Source organism: Diadema antillarum, unplaced genomic scaffold, assembly GCF_040938485.1.
Source record: "Diadema antillarum isolate AM-2024a unplaced genomic scaffold, OU_Dant_1.0 seq00001795_RagTag, whole genome shotgun sequence".
In the NCBI taxonomy this organism is placed as follows: domain Eukaryota; kingdom Metazoa; phylum Echinodermata; class Echinoidea; order Diadematoida; family Diadematidae; genus Diadema; species Diadema antillarum.
Window position 1 is genome coordinate 627,395 of NW_027272473.1, and position 22,701 is coordinate 650,095.

The window sequence follows — 22,701 nt, forward strand, 5'->3', positions numbered from 1 at the left end:
TGTCAACTTTTTCTTTTCTTTTCTTTGTGATGATGGAAATAAATAAACTATTGAACTATTGACCTATTGAATTGAAAGATATTTATAATACTATTTATGATGAAGAATAGCTACTTCTATATATCGTACTGACTGAACGTTCATATATTGGCTGAGAAGAAACTCGACATATAAATGATAGTGGAATATTTCATCGTGTCGTTGGAGGGAAATTCTGTACCAGTTAAAAGTTAGTCTGAAAAGACAGAGAAGTTTTACAAGCACGACAGTGAAAATTGATCAACATTGGATAAAGATTAGGAAAGTTATGAAGTTGTGACTGAAATTTCGTTAATTCTCTTTGAAGAGTTACTTAACAGTCAATGTGAATATACAGATAGTGAGTTGATGATGTCATCGCATCTTGCCATATAGCTTGCATTAGAATCTTGAAATTTCTCCTTTTTTATTTGAACAAAACGCAATTATGTCCTGGTCTCAAATCGTAATATACGCGACTGATCATATTTCTACACCAAGTGATCTGAATTCTTGTATTTTTTGTAGACATGTGATCAATGGAAAATATTGTAAGATGATGACATCATCAGCTCACTCATTTGCATATCAACATCAACTAATCAAGAACTGTTAGGGAATTAGGGAATTCTTACAATTTCATAACTTTGATCCAGTTTTGATCAAAGTTTCACTGTTGTTATTGTCTCTGTTTTTCTTCCTCTTTAGACTAAGAGTATTCTTTTTTTCAACTTGCAACTGATTGACAAATTGCCCTACCCGACGTTTTTTGTCATGGCTACTATACAAAAAACACTCATTAACTGAATGCTTATTCACGTCGATTTAGGGCAATTTGAGAATACTAGTTGCAATTAAAACAAAAAACGATTCGATGGAATAATTTCATCAGTTTGATTAAGTGCAATATATAAAATACATTCGCCCTTTTTGTGTCAGGGTCTTTGCACAGTATCTACATCGTCATGGGTATGTCATAAATACATACTACTGAAATGAATATGGGGAATGTTATCAAAACTTATTGTAAGTACTCCTGTCAACACCAGAAACAAGCTACAGCATTATAAACACAAATGTCATTATGACTAAAAAGTTATAAAATGAAAGAATTGTGATCACATAACAATAACATAGCCAATAGCGTTGTCATGAAATGTACAAGCAATTTCCAAAGTGTTGCTCTCGCTCACTTTAGCATGAAAACGAAAAAAAAAAAAGCAAACCAAGACCAAGGCTGCGGCAAAATCACGAAAACGGAAGCTAATTGCCGGTCTAATTGCCGTTTAACCTTAGCTGCTATAATTTTTCCGCAGATATCGTCTCATCTTAATTCATGTCACTTAAACCACCTGTTTTGAGAAGGCTGCTGAAAACACATTAAGTTGGTCGGTGATACGTCCTGCGAAATTAATGTGCAGCAGCAGTGCTATCTGTTCTTCAAGAGTTGCAACCCCCAAAAGAGGGTAAGCGTAATCACGCCCTCTCTTGACGTCAATATGAATAGTTTTTGGTGACTTGTGCCGCATCCGGTGACAAGACATCTTGATTTTGCTTCTGCGACATGATAATGCTCCGGTCTTGTTTTCTTCGAGGACTACGGGTTAGGGTTGTGATAGGGTGTTAGGTTTAGTTTGATGTGAGGATTAGGATTAGGGTTAGGGTTATGTTTGTGGGTAGAATTTATATTCTGCTTTAACAGCGTGCAGATATTTCATAGGAGCAATTGTCGCAGGAGCAAATGTCATAGAACTGTCTCATCCAGCATCAGCAATGGACATAGCAAGGTGGTTTACAGCATTATAGTAAACATTGGAGTCAGGAATAAGGTTAGGTATGATAAAAACAACTTCGATAGTAATAATCATGAATTGATTGTAATAATCATGAAATGAGTTGATATTAGTCACGTTGATGAACATTATAATGATTATGATAAACGCAGTTGCAGCTGCAACGAACAGATGCATAGAAATAATGACAATAATATAGTGAAAATAGTCACAATGATGAACACCAGCCATGCCAGTACTCCATGGACTAGAGATCCACGTTTCGTTTTTCGGGAAAAAGAAGAAGGATTGCTAAACTTCTAACGGTGCGAAATTGAACTTGATCATTGTGGCCTACGAGCTCTTATGTAAATGAGAATTGCGCTATATGATTAAGGAGAACATCGAATTAGATCAGATAAAGATAAACAAAAATAATTCATAATTGTGTTATCAAAAGCTTTAAACTTCACCTCATCGAAACGATTAATTCATCAGTACAATGTCGAAGTTCTCTTTTAACTTATCCTCTGATATAATCACTATAACTTTAGCAAAGAGAACTTACGAGTGCTATTAGATTATCCAGGCTATACACTGATACATGATACCAGTTTGCGTATGACATCATAAATTTTAGTCACAAATCCGTGACAATCGTCTGGGGATGGAGACTAACATTGGCTTATTAATGTTACCGCCGGCATAGTTCGTTGCCCTGTCCATTCAACAGTGAGGTCAGGCGATCCGTTGTTATAAGTGATCTCCGCTTGGCGAGTAATCGAATCTAATAAAGCACACCATGAATTCTGCGTGTTCGAGAAAATCCCGATTGAGCTTCTGCGTCGAATGCGTTCCGCACATTGTCAGAGACATAGAGCGGATAGGAAAACGAGAAACAAGAATAATGATATCATCATTAAAAAAACAGACATGTGACGTAATGGCCGTTGCTAGTGATATAAATGCGTGACGAGAAAGTACATGAAGTCTTGTTTGCGCAGCTCGGCACTAATTCAAGTGACATGCGCTGACGCATTGTCGTAGCCCACAGCATCCGCGAAGATGTGTTTGTTGTGGTTTCTGCGTATTTTGGTGTGTCTGGCGTGCCGCGCTCTGGGCTCCGCATCAGCAGCCGAGCACTCCGCCGTCGATCCGGTCACGAAAGCTTTGGAGTACGTCGAGCAGATCGCCCGGCAGAAGAACAACTGCTCCTTCGGTCCCTCGCTGGACCTGCAGTACGGAAAGTCGCGATGGACATCGCAGGCAGAGGTGGCCGTCAGGGCGGCCAACCTCCTGTCCACCCTCTCCCGCACCGGCAACCACATGCGAGGCAAACATCCCGAGGACGAAGATCTCCTCTACTCGATCGTGATATCGAACGTCAAGAACAACGACGACGTCTTCGGGTCTGCCATCGCCTTCCAGAGCGACTTCTATCGCGACTACGCCATCTTCTGTCCGTACGCCTTTCGAGCCCCGGACCAGATCACCGCCAAGGATCTCTCCATCGGGTACAACTACACAGAAGAGGAAACAGACTGGTTTCAAGTTCCGTTCAACTCTTACAAGGATTATCGACTCGCTCTCTTGCCAGAAACACTCACCTCTTGGGCCATGGACCGACTCAACGATGCTTCATCCTCCAACGTCAATAGGTGCAATCGACGACCGGGTAACTGTTCATTTCCCGGCAACGCGAGTCAAGCCACCACCAGCATCGCGAAGGAGATTGACACCACTATCGGACCGACGGAAGGGGTGTACCTCCTGGAATCCATGAAGTTTGTTGATCTATCAGACGGCTACTGGACGAAGCCCTACTTCGACTGCGGCGGAGGGGACGTGTGGATGGTAACCTTCTCCGTCCCTTTCTTCTGGGCAGACCTAGATAAATGGGACGCCGATCCATCGGGACTGGAATATTTCACCTTCGCGTAAGTAACCCTTCATGTCATATCCAAAGCGATAACACGTCACACTTATTAAAGAAGAACATACAAATGAAGAGTTTGGTCACAATGCGCGATAAGTGCCATTTGTAAACATTTTAGAGTACGTCTATCATCAAAGCAAAACAAAACTTTTCCAGTGATTTTTTCTGGTGATACCTTAACTGTGTCATAACAAGGTATATTCTTAAAAAGTTAATGATTAAAAATATCCCATCTTTCCAGGAGTTTTTATCTTGTTTTATTTTTTAAGCAGCTTCAGCAGTAAATATCGCAATTTAGCAAAAATGGAGTTAACTCGTTCTGGAATAAAGCTCTTCAAGTGTACCTCAAAACTACATGAGAATAGGCCAGTTCAGAGTTAGTACATGGGCACAGTGATACGAATGACCTTTTTTTTTCCTCTCTCTCTCTCTCTCTCTCTCTCTCTCTCTCTCTCTCTCAGTCAGTTAGGGACACTTCATTTGCTTTCAGAAGACATAATGCATACGCTTTACGTAACAATTTATGGGATTCATCAACCCTGTTCAAACAAACAATGAACTTGTGTAGACCGAAATGACCAGAATGATCCATCAATTAACACTTGAGGGAGCATCTATTTCATTCTTTTGCACTGAATATATTAACAATCTCTTTCTATTGATCTTGTCAAATACCACTTTTGCTATCAGGTGGATGTGCTGGAGAGCAGCATTTATACGGATTACACGAATAATAATTACATCACAGATGCTTATCCCGGTGAATTTAAAAACCTGTTGGTACCAATCATTTTTTTTTTCTGCTCATGCGCAAAGTGGAACTGCGAACTGGCTTATTCAGTGAAGGCAGAAAGAGCAGTGCTTCGCACCAGCGAAACTTCGGGAAAATCGGACTATACATTAAAATGTATGAATTAGTCATATATAACTGTTTTTCAAGATTTTAGTTAAATCACTGTGTCATCGTTGCTATAGATGAGAAGATTACAACATTTCGTTACGTGACGGTAGGGCGTCCATGTAAAGAAAATGCATTTTTCAAATTTCAAGTTGTCACATTTCCGATTTCATTTGTCATAGACAGTACAGTACAAATAGGTGCCTACACATCTCTTCGACTTGCCACTGAGGTAATTATGTAAACATGATAAAGGGAAATTTTATGCCCCCTATCCCCTACTGAAAGAGGTAAATCAAGCGGGTTTTTAAAACCATGTTAGAATTGGTAGAATATGTATATATATATATATATATATATATATATATATATATATATATTATATATAATGTGTGTGTGTGTGTGTGTGTGTGTGTGTGTGTCTACATCTACTATCTCACAGTTGGAAAAATGTAAGTTAGACTGAATTTCCAAAAAAAAACCCAAAAAAACCTTTGAACTGGTCCATGCGTATAATTTCACTTCGATGATTTTATGAGCTTATAAAACACGAATGCGAGAGGAAGTGTGTGTGACGGTGTGTGTGAGGATGGGTGTTGCGTTGTAATAGTTTAGTCCGTGTATGTATGTAAATGAGATGGGGTTGATGTGGCGATGGGTAATTGACGGGGGATCCGAAGGACGGACTATATTTGGATTACTGATTTCATATACTTTTGAAAATGATGTTTGTATGCCGGGAGGTATGTAAATTTGTTTTCAGATGATTGACGATTGTACTGACATTTTCAATAGCCTGTTCCTTACACATTCAAGTGGATGTTTATGATTCGTGCAATCATAGTGTATCGAATGAAATCAAGTAAAGATTCCTGAAAATATATATGATATACATAAATATAAAATTGTATTTCTTTATATGGGATGAATTTTCGTTCATTTTCGTGCTGATTTCAGGTTTTTGAAAACATCATAAATGGCTATGAAATAATGATAGCTCTCCAAGAAAATTTAAATTTAAATCTTTGTAATAGAAAAAGGAGTGACCAACAAGTCAATATCTACCCTTTACTCAATCTCTGCAATTTTTTTATTCCATTTTACTTGCCAGATATCTCGACCTCTACTTATGCATTTTTTTTTCTCACACTCCGACATTTCAAGGCCGATTCAAATTCTTTAGTTCATATTCATGTATTATACGAACATAGATTATCATAATGAAAGCAGCAACGTTGATTGGAAATAAGGCGTACCTTACATGAACTCCGCCTTGTATTTCTGTTTGAAGGTTAATTTCCGCATTATACTCGCCACACAATAGATCTCAAGTCGAGGCACTCGAATTCAATAACAATTCACATAAATGACATGCTGACAAGACCAATCACTACAGGATTGTGAATGAAATCAGTTTCCGTCGTATAAAGAGATATGGATGTTGGTGGCAGACTGACTGAAAGCGAGTAACAGGAGAACGTGTTCCGGAGAAGCACGGGGAGTTTGATGCTGTCAAAACGCTTCTTGAAGTCTTCAAATGTGCAAAAAGGGAGCAAATTTTGAACAGACGCTTGGCCTTGTGATGTGAATGGATTCGTGTTTCTATAGGAAAGTGCTTTAAATGGGCAGGTTTTGTCCAGCAGGGAAGTTTAGGTAATCGTAGAAGATGAATAAAAAGACAACGATCTATACATTCACTTGCAAAGTTTGTATGTATACTTACATGTAGTGCAAATGGAAGTATGTGTGTTTGTACGCACATTCTTATCCTATTTTTTTTATATAATCATTTATTTCCACATCCTGATAAAAAGCATTTACAAAGAATACTGGGAACGATACATACACAGTAGAACATTGGAACGATGGAGGAAATGGTGAACCTATTACAATTTCACAACAAACAAACACAACATGAAGCAGTAATTTCAGTCAGTGGGGGGATCAACATAGACCATTGGTCTTTCTATGGCTGATCCCAATTATTACAGCTAAAATAGATTACATTAATGCAATACAAACAGAAAACTGAACAGAGAAATTTTAAATGACATTGTCCTAAATATAATCATTCTATTGTCCTAAATACAATCATTCTATGTCTTCCTTTATTCGTGTTCAAGCAAAGAAAAACAAAAAACAAACAAACAAACAAACACAAATTTTACAAGTTACACAGGCACATACTGGCGTGGATATGTGAACCAACACATGCATACACACATATGTCTAAATAAAAGTAATGAGAATATATAAAAGAGATTAGTAAAAACATGAGTGTAATCGCCTGAATTGGCATCACAATGAATTTAAATGTGATGAGAAAAAGTATATATATATCAATACTTCTGTAATGCATTATAACTGACATTCTGCACACACACACCCAAACACGCACCCACACACGAATACATAACTATGGTAATAATGATAGTGATTTTAATAACATCAGTAATAATGATATCAATAATACTGATGATATACAGTGCAAATAATGACGATGATAATAACAATGCTCCTGTGGACGGTAAGACACGAGCGGACGGACTATGGACCGTAGAAATCATATCGTGCCCAGCTTTATGTTTTCATAATACATTGGACTTGATAATTAGAGTTTGAACTCATAAAATATTCATCTAGCAAGTACAATTATGTGCGTGAGCTTGAGACGTTTGATATGGATTTTACTGGAACTGCAGCCGGTCAATGAGAGAATTACATTGTATTAACTCCATTATCTAATATATTTCGAGTCCCTGATGTTTTTGACAATCAATGTTCACTACATATATGATAATTAAAGCCTACTTGATAATCGATTTCATCGTTCAGTTATCTCCTTTATGGGGGGGGGGGGGGTGTGCCTCCAGAAGGGGGAACGTCTGCGTCAGAAATGATGAGAGTTAATCCGAAGGTTATAAACTGCCAATGCATTGTCGTAATTAGTATCAGTATTATCGTAATAAAGAGATATACGAGGTACACCAAATTCGGCCAGACGAAGTATATAGGCATGATAGGAAGACGATAATGATGTAGGAATATACATCGTTATCCTTTCTTTAAGTTTCAGTTTCAGTCAGTTTTATTTCTCCACTTGTATGAAAGAAATCACTATGACAAAATAAAGAAAGAACAGTCGCATGAAAATATAAACAAGGCTATACTCCTATCAGAAATATCATGTGAATAATATGTACATATAGTTCATGGAAAAGGGATGGTACAGTATTGGAGGAGATGAGAATAAGGTTTTTAACTTTTTGCGAGATACCAGGAAAAAACTTATCATATAGTACAGAACATACCATTTTAAGAGGAATTCAAAGTCTATTTGATGAAAATTTGGTCTGGAATGACTGAAACATCCAAAAACAAAGTAAAAAAAAAGGCGATCGTAATAAAGTGTGGGTCCCACACTTTATTAGAATTGCTTTTTTTTTTGGATATCTCAGCCATTTCAAAACCAATTTTCATCAAATAAACGTTGAATTCCTCATAGAATTACATGCTTTCATATTTCATAAAAGGTTTCTCATTAGCTCACCAAAAAATGTTAGAAACCTGAAATCAGATCTCAACCAAAACTATACAGTTCATTTAAGTTTACAGGTCGAGGATACCGTATCTATAAGCAATTCGCCTGACTTCGATAACGGTATCTCGATGATATGGTTTGTCAGACTTCTCTGTTAACAACTGAAGGAACAAAACACATGATGATACACAGAATATCAAAATAATGTGAGTTCTCGAGTATTTTCAGTGTCATTTGACCGAGAAGGACAACACAACTGAGGGGGATATAACCAGACAGAAACGAAATCAAGGGACAAGAATTAGGGGATACCCGAAAATGAAAAGTTGAGACTCTCAGCACTCAACTAATGCCTAGATAGTGTATCGGGTATATCGCCTGCTTTTGATGACGTTAGTCATGTTAGAGGCAGCTTTGATAGTACTCTTGGTCATATCTTAATCATCCACACATGAATCAGGATACTTTATATTTAAAAAAATGGAGCTCTCGTAAAAGGCTGACAGTTGTTGTTGTGGTTGCTGCTGTTGCTGTTGCTCTTGCTGTTGCTGCTATTGCTGTTGTCGTTGTAATTTTGTTATTGTTGTTGTTTTGTTAATGTTATGTTTTTTTATGTGTCTTTTTTTTAATTATCTTGCAACTCAGCAATGGATGACAAAGAGCGCTAGTTTATAAAAAACCATGCCCGTGACTGCCTAAAGCATTAAAATTCTGCATGTTAGCATGGACAACGATAAAATTCACCCGAAAGACAGTAATGTCCTTGAATGGTAATTAACTAATTACAACGAGTCAATTTGCGGGGTTAATACTCCAGACTTGCTTTTGTCAACTCATATATTATTTTCATTACCTTGAAAGCAATCTCAAAGACCTTTATTCAGTATCACCTTTCAGAAGTTCATGACGTTGCGTCAAAAAAGAAGCTGCAGTCAATAAAGCAGACTTATCGATTTTTTGTGTTTGTTTCTTTGTTCGTTCTATAATGTAATTATACGTCTGCTGACAAAGATAGAATTCCGCTATCAGTTTAGATCACGTGGCAGCCTAGTGCTTTATGAACTTGCAGCGTTTCACTGTGAAAGATTAATAGTTTGGCTTGCATGCGGGGCTACAAATCAATAACAAAAGCACCATGTAGTCTATATAGCGCATGTGAATCTATCAGACCCAGTGTAATGAAATAATTACGCATAATTGTATTCATCCTCACCACTAGCTCCGTCGCATATATGTCATTTTAATATGTCTGCATTAATACAGCGGCTTTCAACTAGAAGACGCTACTACAATTTTACATAAAAAGCACAGGGACAGAAAAGCATAGCCGCTGTAGATAATTAATCCTCATCGTCCGTCGTAACAATCGTTATTACAATATTATCCTGGTTAGATTTTCTATAGAAATGCATAGTATATATAGTCCATAAAGTCTCACCTTCCCTAGTGAATGCATAAAATTCAATTAAGTCTGGCTTAATTATCCAATTATGTGTGCTCGTCCAGAAACCCTGCGTCAAACCTCTTCTAATGAAAAAAATAATTGCATGGCTGCATACATGTCGTTTCCATAATAGTTGACCGTGCTGGTGTGTAAAGCGCTGCATTCATTTGCGTACACACACACACACACACACACACACACACACAAAAGTACATTTACTGAGCAATGCAGAGTGCATACTGGAGTAATCATATCGGGAGGATGATTCTATGATGAATAAACACTCACCCACCCACCCACCCACACACACACACACACACACACACACACACACACACACTTTTTTGTTTTTCAACGATGTTTATTCTGTTCCATTCAAAGTAATAGCAATTTTCATTTGCTACAATTGAAATGACGAAAAATATACATTTGTGATCATAATAGCAAAATTTGCTATTGCTGTACATAACGACATAACAAAAAATTACATTTTCATGAAACAATTATCAATTTACATACAGTCACTTCCCCTATGCTCTCAAAAAAATTGCTTGAATTTAACAGTGATAATTCAATTCTTCTAGCATTAATCTTAATAATCATCCAAATGAATTATGCAGCAAAATTATACAGTAATAAATAATGGAACCATATTATTTATCAACCAATACCCGCCCACCTACTAACTCATATCCCTTCCCGAGTCCCTATGACCACCCCCACCATTTCCCTCCCTTCCTGTTTCCTCCCCCACCCCTATCTGTACACATGCAACACACAAACACACACAAACACACCCATACACACACACACATACACATGCACCTAATTTGGGTTAACTGCTCTTGCCTACACATCACAATATAGTAAATATAGTTATATAATCAGCCCGCCAACAGGCTGACAGGAAACGCATGGGAAAGGAGGGGGAGAAAAATACAAAACAACACAAGAGAAAAAAAAGAAGAAGAAGAAGAAGACACACACACACACACACAACACACACACACTAACAAGGTGCTTATAGATGATGTGTGAATCTCTCTCTGCATAACGTAACTCCTCATTCATCTGTGTTCACATGCGAGCAGAATATTACATGTCAGTTGAAATCGTCAAACAGCGGTCGATGCAGTTAAAGAAAATAACTATAAAAAACTCTGGAACCTGTGGAATTTGTGCATTTGAGCAGATATGAGCTGCTCTGGCTCAGTGGGACATGGCCACCGGGACTGTCAATCAACGAGGTTTCTGGTTCAAGTCCCCTGGATGCTGCAGTGTACACCTTGCTTGCTAATTTCATGGTCTAACAAGCATTCACTGCATGCTCCCTTGGCGGCTTATCACAAATCATAAGATTACTTACAGGGATTGTTTAGTATTGGTTGAGATGAGGATTCAGCTTTTAAATTTTTTTAGTAAGATGCTTGGAAACCACTTATATGAAAAGGAATGAGCATGCAGTTCTAAGAGGAATTCAAAGTTTGTTTGATGAAAATTGGTTTTGAAATGGCCGAAATATCCAAAAACAGAGTAAAAACAAAGCGATCCTAATGCTTTTATTATAGGATCGGTTTGTTTTGGATATCTCAGTCATTTAAAAAAAAAAGATTTTCAGCAAATGAATTTTGAATTCCTCCTAGAATCATATATTCTTTCATATTCCATAAGAGGTTTCTCATTATCTAAAAAAAAAAAATCATCAAAAAAGGTTTGATCCCTGAAGGACCCATCTCAACCGAAATTGTATACCATCATTTTTACCTGCATTATTAACGTTAATTCAATTCAACATCCCCACCGACGCTCACCCCTCCATACAAAAAAGCACCGAAAAACGATTAGATATGCTATAACAATAGTTATAACACTACTCTCCATTCACATGAAAATGATACCACCAAACTGACATCATCAAGAAGGTTTACACCAATAAATCTATTGGCAGTACAGGCTGACCATTTCTTCCTGTCCATCTTATTCCCACTTGTCTCCAGTAAACACATTTCAAACGCTTCCCATTTCTATATGCACGTCATTTGAAACCATGCTAAGATTAACCCTTGAACGCTCTGATGGCTGGAAGGAGATTGGTAGAATAGGTATGAGAGTTGAGAGAAAAACGAATTACTAAGTAAAAAAAAACAAACAAACATACATGAAATATGCATTGTGGAAGATAAGTCCATTCTTAAAATGCGGGAAAATGGATTGAACTGGATTATGTGAAAGCTTAATGTTGTTAATGACATTATTGTATTCATCAGTTTGTATGTTTAAAACTTTAAAGTGGAACGCAGTCGAATGAAAAAGACGTTTGCCATGGTTACAATTGCTGTTTTTTGCAGGCTCTGCTCGTGTTATCCTGTTTAATTGCTAGTTTTGTCACTCGAGATTCTATATCTGTCCATGCATATCCTATAACCTGTGCATACAAAACAGATTGTGAATTTACAAAAGAGAGAGTTTCCATTTAATTTTTGTATTTGCATTCATCAACGCCAAGTCGGTTTTTGAGAAGACAATAACTGGCTTTACAGAGGCAATGCTCACAAAAATCGCACAGTGGACTCTGGTAAAGCCCGAACCCTTGTACGCCAACAATCAGTGTCTCCTATGGATTTTAGGATGCCGTACACTCTATATTGTCAAGAATTATGTTCGCCATCTTCCATATTCTTGTGTACAGATAGATATATGTATAGTTATAGATATATAGATATATACAATATGTATAACCTAATATCAATATGTATATGTGTGTATGTGTTTATATGTCTGTTTATTCACTCTTCACTTGCAGAGCAGCAAAATGTCATATTCATTTTCCATCACATCGAATTCTATGATTACAAAATCATCATATTTGATATGAAAGAATAGAGTAATACAAATATTGATGAATATACTCCCCCCTCTCTTTTCCTTTCCTTCTTTGTCTTTCTTTTGCCCATTTTTCCTGTCACTCGCTCCAACCACTCTTGCGAAAGGGATGTGTGTATTAATTCTCTTTCTCGTTCTCTTTCTCTCAACACTAGTCGTTTATGTTTCCCATGACTGCGCTTCGCAAATAGAACTAATGAAGACAGCTTGAACATATGCAGTATAAAATGCGATTGCTACTGGTAGAATATTATATTAAGGTGATGCATTAGATGTGCTGTTTAAGAAGGTTTAAGAAGAAAAAAAAAGAAAAAAGAAAACGTCATTAGATATATGAGTATTGAAATACACATATCGTTATTTGATCTGAATTTTCAACGATCCATTTTTAGAGGGGGAAAAGTCCATTAACTTTTAATGAAATATTCACAGCTATATATGCGTTAATGGAGAGAGAGAGAGAGAGAGAGAGAGAGAGAGAGAGAACGACTACAAATCGCTTTCAAATGTCACATGCACTCTAAAGAAATCGAAGCGGCCAGCATTTGTTGATAGGCGATATGTACTATACGAAGAAAATATCCCCCCCCCACACACACACACACACCCTCACACACACCACAATATGAAAATACAGTATGCATTAAGTGTATGTGTGTGTGTGTGTATGTGTGTGTGTGTGTGTGTGTGTGTGTGTGTATGTGTGTGTGTGTGTGTGTGTGTAAGTTTGTATTGAGTACACATCCGCTTTATCAATTTGGCAAGTAACAATACGTGCTTTTTTAAATTTATCCTTGTTTGAAGACAATGGAAGGTTTCATGAATATGGATTCAAGTTCAAGACGAAAGCAGATCAATGTAACGCCCAGCTAAAAAGCACCAGCCCTTTCATAACTAGTATAGCGCTACCTAACTCTGAAATATTTATCCCCTTATGGAGAAGCAAACAAAACGAAAAACGAAATAGAAGAATATAACAGAAACCAAATTCATCCTCCAAAAGAAAGGAAATTTGAAGCATTAATACTTTATACTCGGTATGGTCATTTCTCGCATTAATCGGCGACCCAATTCCACCATGCACCAATTTGTGACCACCAATTTTTGTGATCATCAATCTGCAATATAATTGCCATGATCGACATCTCGACGCTGCCATTTCCAGTGTCTCTGAGCTATAAAAAGTGCATTTTGCAAGGTGACATGTGTTAGTAATTGAAGTCGACGATTTTCCAGATCCCGCGGCAATTAATGACTTCAGAATAGGAGAAGAAAAAAAAAACACAAACAAAAGCATAGTGTGAGTACAATCAAAAGTCGAGGTTATTTTTGAGCTCCTATTTTGCAGCCGTCGATATAGGCTGGTCGAGTGCTACGTGTAATGCTAATGTCGAAGTAAAGCCCCTTTGAATCGTTTTTGGTTTAATGGTCCGGGGGGGTAATTTCAGAAATGCAGGCAAGCCCGATCTTCTACACAGAGACCGTTTAATATCTATACCCTTGCACGGCATACTAGACTAGTAGAATTGTATTAAAGCACTATGTCAGAGGGCAAATAACAACAAACAGCTCTTTGAATGTTTCTGATTACTTTTATTATCCTCACAACTCTGAGAGCATATGAAACCATAAATAAATAGTCATATTTTAACCAAAACTCAAAACGAATCAACGAGGGGAACATTACAACAGTAATACTCCTAATCACAAGAGACAAATCCTTACGCATTCGTAGCAGATCCATGTAAACGTTGCAATATTTTTCTTGGTGGCTACCAAAAAAGTGTCTTTAACAATGAGACCTGCATTATATAACATCTCTGCATAATCAGGGATGACAGATATATACTTTATTTTGCCACAGAGGACCACTTCCAAGACAGTGATCTTTTCTCTACTTTAATGGAAGTAAATACATGTGTCCGCCATGTTACGATTGTAAAACTGATCAAATCGGGCTCTGCGGAGATGCAGGGCGCATGAATAAGAATGTGAATATGACAAGAGTTAAATTGAATCGGACTGGGAAAGAACATAATCCAATATTTGAATCCTGAAAACATCAGTGAAACCAAGGACCACCTTCATGCGATCTTTTGTTATTTGAATTAGGTACATGTGTACGCCATGTTACGAATGTAGCCTGGTCAAAAATGGCTTTGCAAAAATGCAGGACTTTAGGAAAAGAATGAAAATATGACAAGAGTCAAGTTGAATCTGACTAAGGAAATACGTAGTCCAATGCCTCAATCCTGCATGATGATAAATGTAGGTGAAATCGTTTTAATCAGGTCGCATTGAAGTCAATCAAGTGATGACTGTGTTTGGAGGAGAAAAAATCGATGGAGAGGATGGTAAGTTGATAAGCATGCTGGAGGAATTAACAGTTCGAAAGAGGCTGGACGGGGGCGGGGGTTGGCGTTGATTAAACCCATTTTTAAATGAAGCAATAATCACGGTGCCCCGATTCTATGAACTGAAATGCATAGTGAAACCTTCCATGGGGATCTTGAAAAATATCAGTGTCATATGGTCTTCCGCATTACTCCCTTTACAGCGGGGTGACGGACGATTGACATTTCGCTGGACTACCTCGACATCTACCAGTGTCCCATTGTAAACAGCACCGATCACAGTGACGGGCGGGGACAGCGAAATCTTCGACCCGTTCGTGGGAACAGATCACTGCAAAAAACACAACGAAGGTATTTATAATCAATAATTGATGAGATTGATTCGTCGCGAGCGTTGATGATGTCATTCTTTCAAACGCGTTCATAATGGATGAAGAATCAGAGTGGCACGGACGAATGACTGAGCACTGTTTGAGTGCCCTGTAATCTCTGGAAAGCGCTCGCTTTCAGACAGATTTGTGATGAGACATGCAGGGTACAAATTCTGATACTATGTATACAGAGTAGTGTATTGTCTGCGTGTTGCTGTTTATGTGAGAGTGTGTGTGGTTTTTTTTTCGTGTGTGCGTGCGTTTGTATGCGTGCGTTTGTGTGTTGTTGTTGTGGTGGTGGTGGTGGTGTTGTTGTTGTTGTTGTTGTTTGCGTAGACTAATGTGACTGTGCTTTGGATAATGCCTACATTAGGGCCAATGCATGATAGCTAGTGTTGTTGTATGATATGGTTTTGAAAGATAAACAAGCCAAAAACAAAAAGAAAATATAGAACCAAAGTTCTCCATCCACCCATTAAATACGAAAAGCAAAATTAATGCATCATTATTTTCTTCAAGGTTATATGACCATGTTCTCTTCCTGCAGTGTTTCCCCCTCATTGCCTTTTATAGTTCCTAGGAAGTGGCTCAAAGCCGTCGCCCCTGTGGTTACTTGCTCATGATTAAGCGCGGAACTATGAATCCAAACACAAACCAGCAAGGCCTTTTTTACACTGTAAAAACATCGGTGTTAGATTTAACACCACGGGTGTTAAATCTAACACCGATCAAACTTCAATAGAGGACCACACCCACAGGTGTTGAAAATGCCCTGTGATGGTGTTGAAAAGTGTTCACCTGACACTTCGTGGTGTTAATTTGACACTGTACCTGGTGTTATTTTGACACTGTACTGGTGTTAATTCAAAAATGACACCACATGGTGTTGATTTGATATTTGTTGGTGTTAATATCAATGGTTTAACACCCGTCCAGCTTCAATAAGAGACCACACCAGCTGGTGTTACTGTGGTGTAAATTTATTTTCACATTTTTTCAAAAATCTAGTATTTTATTGTAAAATTCTTGATCGTCTTGTTTAAATTAAAAATCAACAAGAAGTGCAGTTACTAAGAAACTCTTCAAAAACAGTTTAAAATTTGGAAATGACACCCGGAGGTGTTAATTTAACACCATAAATGAGCACCGAAAATTTAACACAAGCTCGGTGTTCACTATTTAACACCGGACTTTTTGCAGTGTATATATATGCATTTATGTTTCCTAATCTAGTGCCACAGCGCCATTTTTTTTTTGTTCACCTAAGTGATGAGCTTACACCTGTAGATATCTATGGATATCTCTTCTTATATATCATAGTTCAGTTCAGTTCAGTTTATATCTGCGTTCCGTTTTCAGTACAATGTATAAAAAATTGACGATTTGTCATAAATCATATGTATTATTCCAACGCATTAATACACATCATGTGGTACGTTTTTATAAAGTATGCAGTATGTAACTGATAGTGATATTGATGTAATGACAGTAACAATATCAGGCGCAGAAAACACTGACTGGATATATGAAGTGTAAGAATGAGAAGGGAAAAAAATTACGAAATGTTAGCCATCTATCATTGGTAAAGAGTTTGATGGATATCGCAATCATCTCGTAACTGTCATTGGCAAGGTTAACATCATAAACCACAATTAGTGAGGGCGTCAGCACGGTGAGCGTTATCCTCAAGGTTACATCAAATAGAAATTAATAGTGCTGCTCTGTGCCTCATGCACTTTACAAAATAATGGTGGTTTCTGTTTTGTATGTTTATTTTCTCTCTTTTTTTTTCTTGTTCGGATTGATGCGTTCCGGTTGAAGGTTGGCATGGTTACACAATCACATTGTAATAGGCCTACTTCTAGAAGAAAAGTCTTTAATATCAAAAGGCTTCTACAAAATGTGGAATGATGTAAAGTTTAGTAGCCATGATTTAGAAACCTTGATGCATATGCTCGGCTTCGCTTTAATGACCCATGAGGAAGACATCATCGTGAGATGAAATTGATGAAGGAAAATGTTACATATGGATCTGATTGTTTTGCACGCTGTGTCAAGGTCAATGTAGAGGGAAATTGAGGAAATGCATTCATTTAGGCCTACCGTCTTTCACCTGTGGACAGCACTCCACTCTACATTTGCTCTAACACCAAGACGATTGGTTCAGGAATCATGGAAATTGCAAAAAAAAAAAAAAACCCAGCTGACTATAGATATGATAGTGCACAATATCAACGTTGGATTTCTCGAAAATAAGAAATAATATAATCGAACATCGAACAAACACATGCACATGGAAGGGGTCTAATAGAAATCGAACCTGTTTACATGGATTCTGAAGTTTCGTATGTTTTCCCGAAACTATTAGCAGCAAGCTGATATGTCAAGTGAGTGGGAGTCATCCCACTAGCCACCCACGAGTTATACGGCCCAGGAGCTAGACATTACAAAAAGGGCTCATATGACACACATCCACGAGTCATACACAGCCCAGACACTATAGGCAAATAAAGTCTTGTGTCTACCTCTAGAACCATATAGATCGTGGACCTATTTTATCTTACGTCGAGCTCGTGGGCCTTGCTCATTTTAGTGTCTGGCTCGTGGGCTGTATGACACGTGAGTTGTACAATCTAACTCGTGGGCTGATGACTTGTGGGCATGTATGACTCGTGAGCTGTGTAACTCGTGGGATGCATTACTCGTGCACCATTCTCGTGATATCAATGCACTCAATTGAATGAGATGATGATTTCATGGATTTACATAGTCTTTCATTGACCTACACTCGATTGTTGTTTCTAATATATCGACTAAAATTGCAGTTTTAGAATCACTTAGTGCACAAAGCAATGGACGTGTTCTCGCTGATGACAGCATCGCTTTAATTATAAGTAGTTTGCTAATACTGCACTGGGATGACTATCACTTTTCAGAGAAAAGATGCAAAACCTCATTAAATGTCGTGCCTGATGACATATCCACAGATGAATAAGTGTTTAATTGATTTTGCTGTACATGTATTCGTATGTAAAATGAAACTACAACAGAGAGCAGAGTTGCACGTTAATGACTCCGGTTAAAACGGCGTCACACTGTCCTGGATTTGACACAAGATGTTCATACGAATATGAAAAATTTTGCACAAAGTTACATTAAAAAAAAAAAATTGCACAAAGTTGGCATTGAACTTGATTAAAAGCCACTCAACAGCCTAAGCAGATGTGATGCCTGCAGGAGGTTACACGATTAAGCTTAATTGTACCAAACTAGAATGTTACACGCAGATATTAATCTGTTATCATAAAAATGAAATTGTGTCACGTCTGCGGGCTAATTTTTGGCTTTCCAAAGATTTTCCCGTCGCTCACGGAGTTGCTGCCGGAGCCAGATGATGACTTAACAATAATGACAATAATAATAATAATAATAATGATAATAATAATAATAATAATGATGATAATAATAATAATAATGACAATAATAATAATAATGATAATAATAATAATAATAATAATAATAATAATAATAATAATAATGATAATAATAATAATAATAATAATAATGATAATAATAATAATGATAATGATAATGATAACAATAATAAGGTCTTATTTATCCAGGGTAGCCTCTTCAGTGTTGCCACTGCTCTACCAGAGAGCCCAGCCGTTATTATTACCCCAGCGTTGCCAGGTATCCATTCATACACCTTGATCGAGAGGGACATGGTGGCAAAAACATCTTGTCCAAGGACGTAAGCAATGGGCGGGACTAGAACTCGGATCCTCCGATTGGGAGTCGGGAGTCTTATCCACTATTATGCCACAGTGTCCCCACTTAAAATAGGGGTTTGAATTTAAATATTCCCTTATTCATTAAGCTTTTCCATGTCAGGGGAACGTAGCAAAAGCAAACAACAACAAACGAAAAAGTATGATGTTTGACATAATCAAAAAAAGAAATCTGACAGTTATTCATCTATACCTGAAGCTAGCTCTCACACTTGAATGAACACTTGTACAACAGACGTCTGCCAAGATAACTTGGTACTTGGTTGAATAACTGGAATAAGAGACATGTGATTGATAAAACATTACAGGGTGAAATATCTGAAGATTTATCCAGTTCAGAGCGCACAGGTCAGACTTAAAAAGAAGAAAATTGAACAAGAAATGACTCTCCTCTTAATCAGCAAGCAAATAGGTATAATCGATGTGATTGAAAAGTTAAACAGTCGCGTGCAACTATGAACGCTCCCCTTAGATAAAACCAGCACGTGTCCAACACATGTCCATTTGAAGCATACCATCACGTGACCAGCACGTGCCAAGATGAAGACTGAAGACTGAAGACAGAAAAGACTAAACAAAATGAGAATGAGAAGGCCTCGTGACCGCTCTCCCTCTCGTCCTCTCAAACCCACGGTAATAGCCATTGCTGGGAGAAGAACGTCGAGGGTCCTTTTAGGTAAACTCTGGAATAATCAGGACCATAAATGAGATAAAACTCACGAACGAAGTACTGGTCGCAATCAATTCTAGACTGGACATGCGACAGTTCGGTATTTGCACAGACACTGGCCGACGCCGAAAGACGTGCTAGATCATTGAGCAACACCAGATCTAGACTGATGACTGTCATATATGAGCAGTTCGATCCACATACATAAGTAGTCGAAAGAGTTTGCATAGTATGCTATATTTGCACAAGCTGGCATGATTGACGAACAATCACAGGCAAGAGGTCAATATTTTCGTCTTTGCTTTATCTCTTTTTTAATTCATATTTCCTGTTGCCATGGTTACGAATGTACTCTCAAGTAGCTGTGTAAAATCACGACTTCGCTGTGCTGTTTCGGAGGAACATATATATCTGTACCTGAAATAAAACCTGTTAGAAAGTGACTAGCGGGAAGTCACCTCCCCTGCCTCCCCCTCCCCCGAAAAAATATAAGTATAGATAGATAGATAGATACATACATACATACTACATACGTACATACATACATACATACATACATACATACATAGTAGATAGTAGACTGACAGATAGATAGATAGATATAGGTATAGATCGATCGATCGATAGATAGATAGATAGATAGATAGATAAGATAGATAAGATAGACAGATATGAAAAGAGATCGTTAAATATAATATAAAGTTTTGGTACCTCAAAAGTTTCCCTGAGTTTCCTTGTCTTAGTTTAACTAACACTGTGAGACTTACTCGTGGTTTCATACCAGAGCAGAGCGGGCTCTGAAAAATTCGAACGAGCCGTTGGTTTGACTCGACGCGGTACCGCGCCTATCAATATACACGTATTGTACGAAACCATCATCTGTTATTGCATGATTACTAAGACATGAGAGCACTTTGGGGCGAGTAAGTCTCACAGTCACAGTGTTAGTTATATGAAAGGTACTTTAACCTGAAACACAAACTAAGACAAGGAAACTCAGGGAAACTTTTGAGGTACCAAAACTTTATATTATCTTTAAATGGCGCACACTAAGACTTATTTCGGTGCTTTCCCTAAATCTGACGGTAAATTTAGTCTGTACGCACGGGATTTTCACATCTGTGTTTAATACTATTGTGTGATCTGTAGATCTGTGTCATCTCGTAATTTGTGGAAGAAGTAATAAATGTCTATCTGAATGAATTAATGGATGAATTAGTAAATTGGGACAGATCAGGGGAGTTACGGCGTTATTCAGGAGTCATAAATTGCTCTGAAACTGTTCCTGATGATCGCTGTCGATGTCACAACAACGAAAACATCACTCAAGCTGCATATTTTGCCTCATGTCACATTTATAAATAACAATCTATCAAAAATAGTGTGAGCATGTGCGTGTTTTTTTTTTTTTTTATCAGGGTATGCCAACTCATACCTGATTGTAGGGAATCATGGCTAATATTTCAAATAGGCCGTGGCATCCGAGTCACTAAACTATTCAATGTAATTCGATGATCTCCCTCTTTGTACATGTAGCGTCGCGAGACAAAACTGCTGTACATTGTTTTGCTTTCTCTTGTTTTGTCCTGTTCTCTTATATTCCTTGCCTTTCTTCTTTTTTTTTCTTTACTTGAGTTGTTGTAGTTATTGTCCGTTTAACTAGTCATCTGCCGTATGATCTCGTTGTAGTGCACTCACATCCCTGGTCTGGGGTTTCAGCGTGGTGCCTATCGTTGCGAGTGTAAGCCGGGCTACTATTTTCCGGTCAACGACGTTCCCACTTACCTGCTCGACGTCGACAGCGAAGAACATCGCGCCTTTTCCGGAAGTGTCATAGAAGCCGAGTACAATAAGAAAGTCTACGGAGAGGACAATCTCTACGACAGGTAAGGGGTTGAACCGAAGGGTTTGATGGAAAAACGAATCAACTCCGTTCTTGCAAAGTTGAGGTATTTGCGATTAAACCTGCGAAAATCACAAACAGATAAGATAATGAGAAAATTTGGGATGTTCATAACCATAACTTCAGAATATTCCTTTTTATGCTACAAGTGAAATATCATTGGAAAGGTTTTAACTTGCTCTATCTTCTGATGACCTCACCTTAAAATGTTTGAAAAATGGCGCCTAAGCCTCTTTTCGATCAAAGTCTTCACTATACTAATGATGCACAGGATAGAGTGTGTTGCGCCTCGTGCATGTCGCACCATTGTCAATACTCTCGAGCGCGCCGCACCTTCACTAACGCCACGAAATAATCCTGTGCATCATTTGTTTTATAAAATGGGTCGAAAACTAACAGCATTATTCACGTACCTTTGTGGGTCAATACCAGTCAGCTACATGTAGCACTCGCTCAAAAGTCAAGATGTCCGAAGATGTTCGTCCCAAACATTTACGCACGTCGCACTCGGAAATCCCGCACATAAGTACTGTACGTACGTATAAGAGTATACGTACGCCACGTACTGTTATGCACAAGAAAGGCCGCCGGCTGTTGTGGCAGCCCGCGGCCCGAACTAGAAGTTGTTTCAGGATTGACAACGCGTATAGTAGCGCGTGACGCACTTGTAACAACTGATTGAGTGCGCACTGCTAGTGTAAAACATTGTGACGTACGTCAGGCCAGGGAGGTGGAAGAGAGACTCTTCTTAGTGCATACCTGAAGAAATTAATGCACGCACACGTGACTCATTTCAGCGCTTCCAATTGGCTACATTCTTGAACCCATTTTATAATATGCTTTACTACTGCTAAAAATCTCAAACAAAACAAACAAAAACACAAACATGAAGATTACGTTTTTAATCTATATCTGAAAATGAACCAAAGAGATTGGAATTTCAACAAGCACATATATTCGATGTAAGGCTTTTGAATAGTCGACAAATGCTGAAATTTATGTAAATATTCCATACAAGACTAAAAAAGAAGAAGAGAGAAATAAAACCGCCGACGTTAATACAGTTAGCTTTCGTTCGGAAATTTTGAACCGATTACTCAATAGCCCCCCCCCCCCCCCC

At 38.0% G+C, this 22,701-nt stretch overlaps 1 pseudogene; it reads left to right on the forward strand.

The window, feature by feature from the left end:
* The first annotated feature begins 2,855 nt into the window (after positions 1-2,855).
* Positions 2,856-22,701, forward strand: part of LOC139712374 (uncharacterized) — a 38,923-nt pseudogene continuing 19,077 nt past the window's right edge.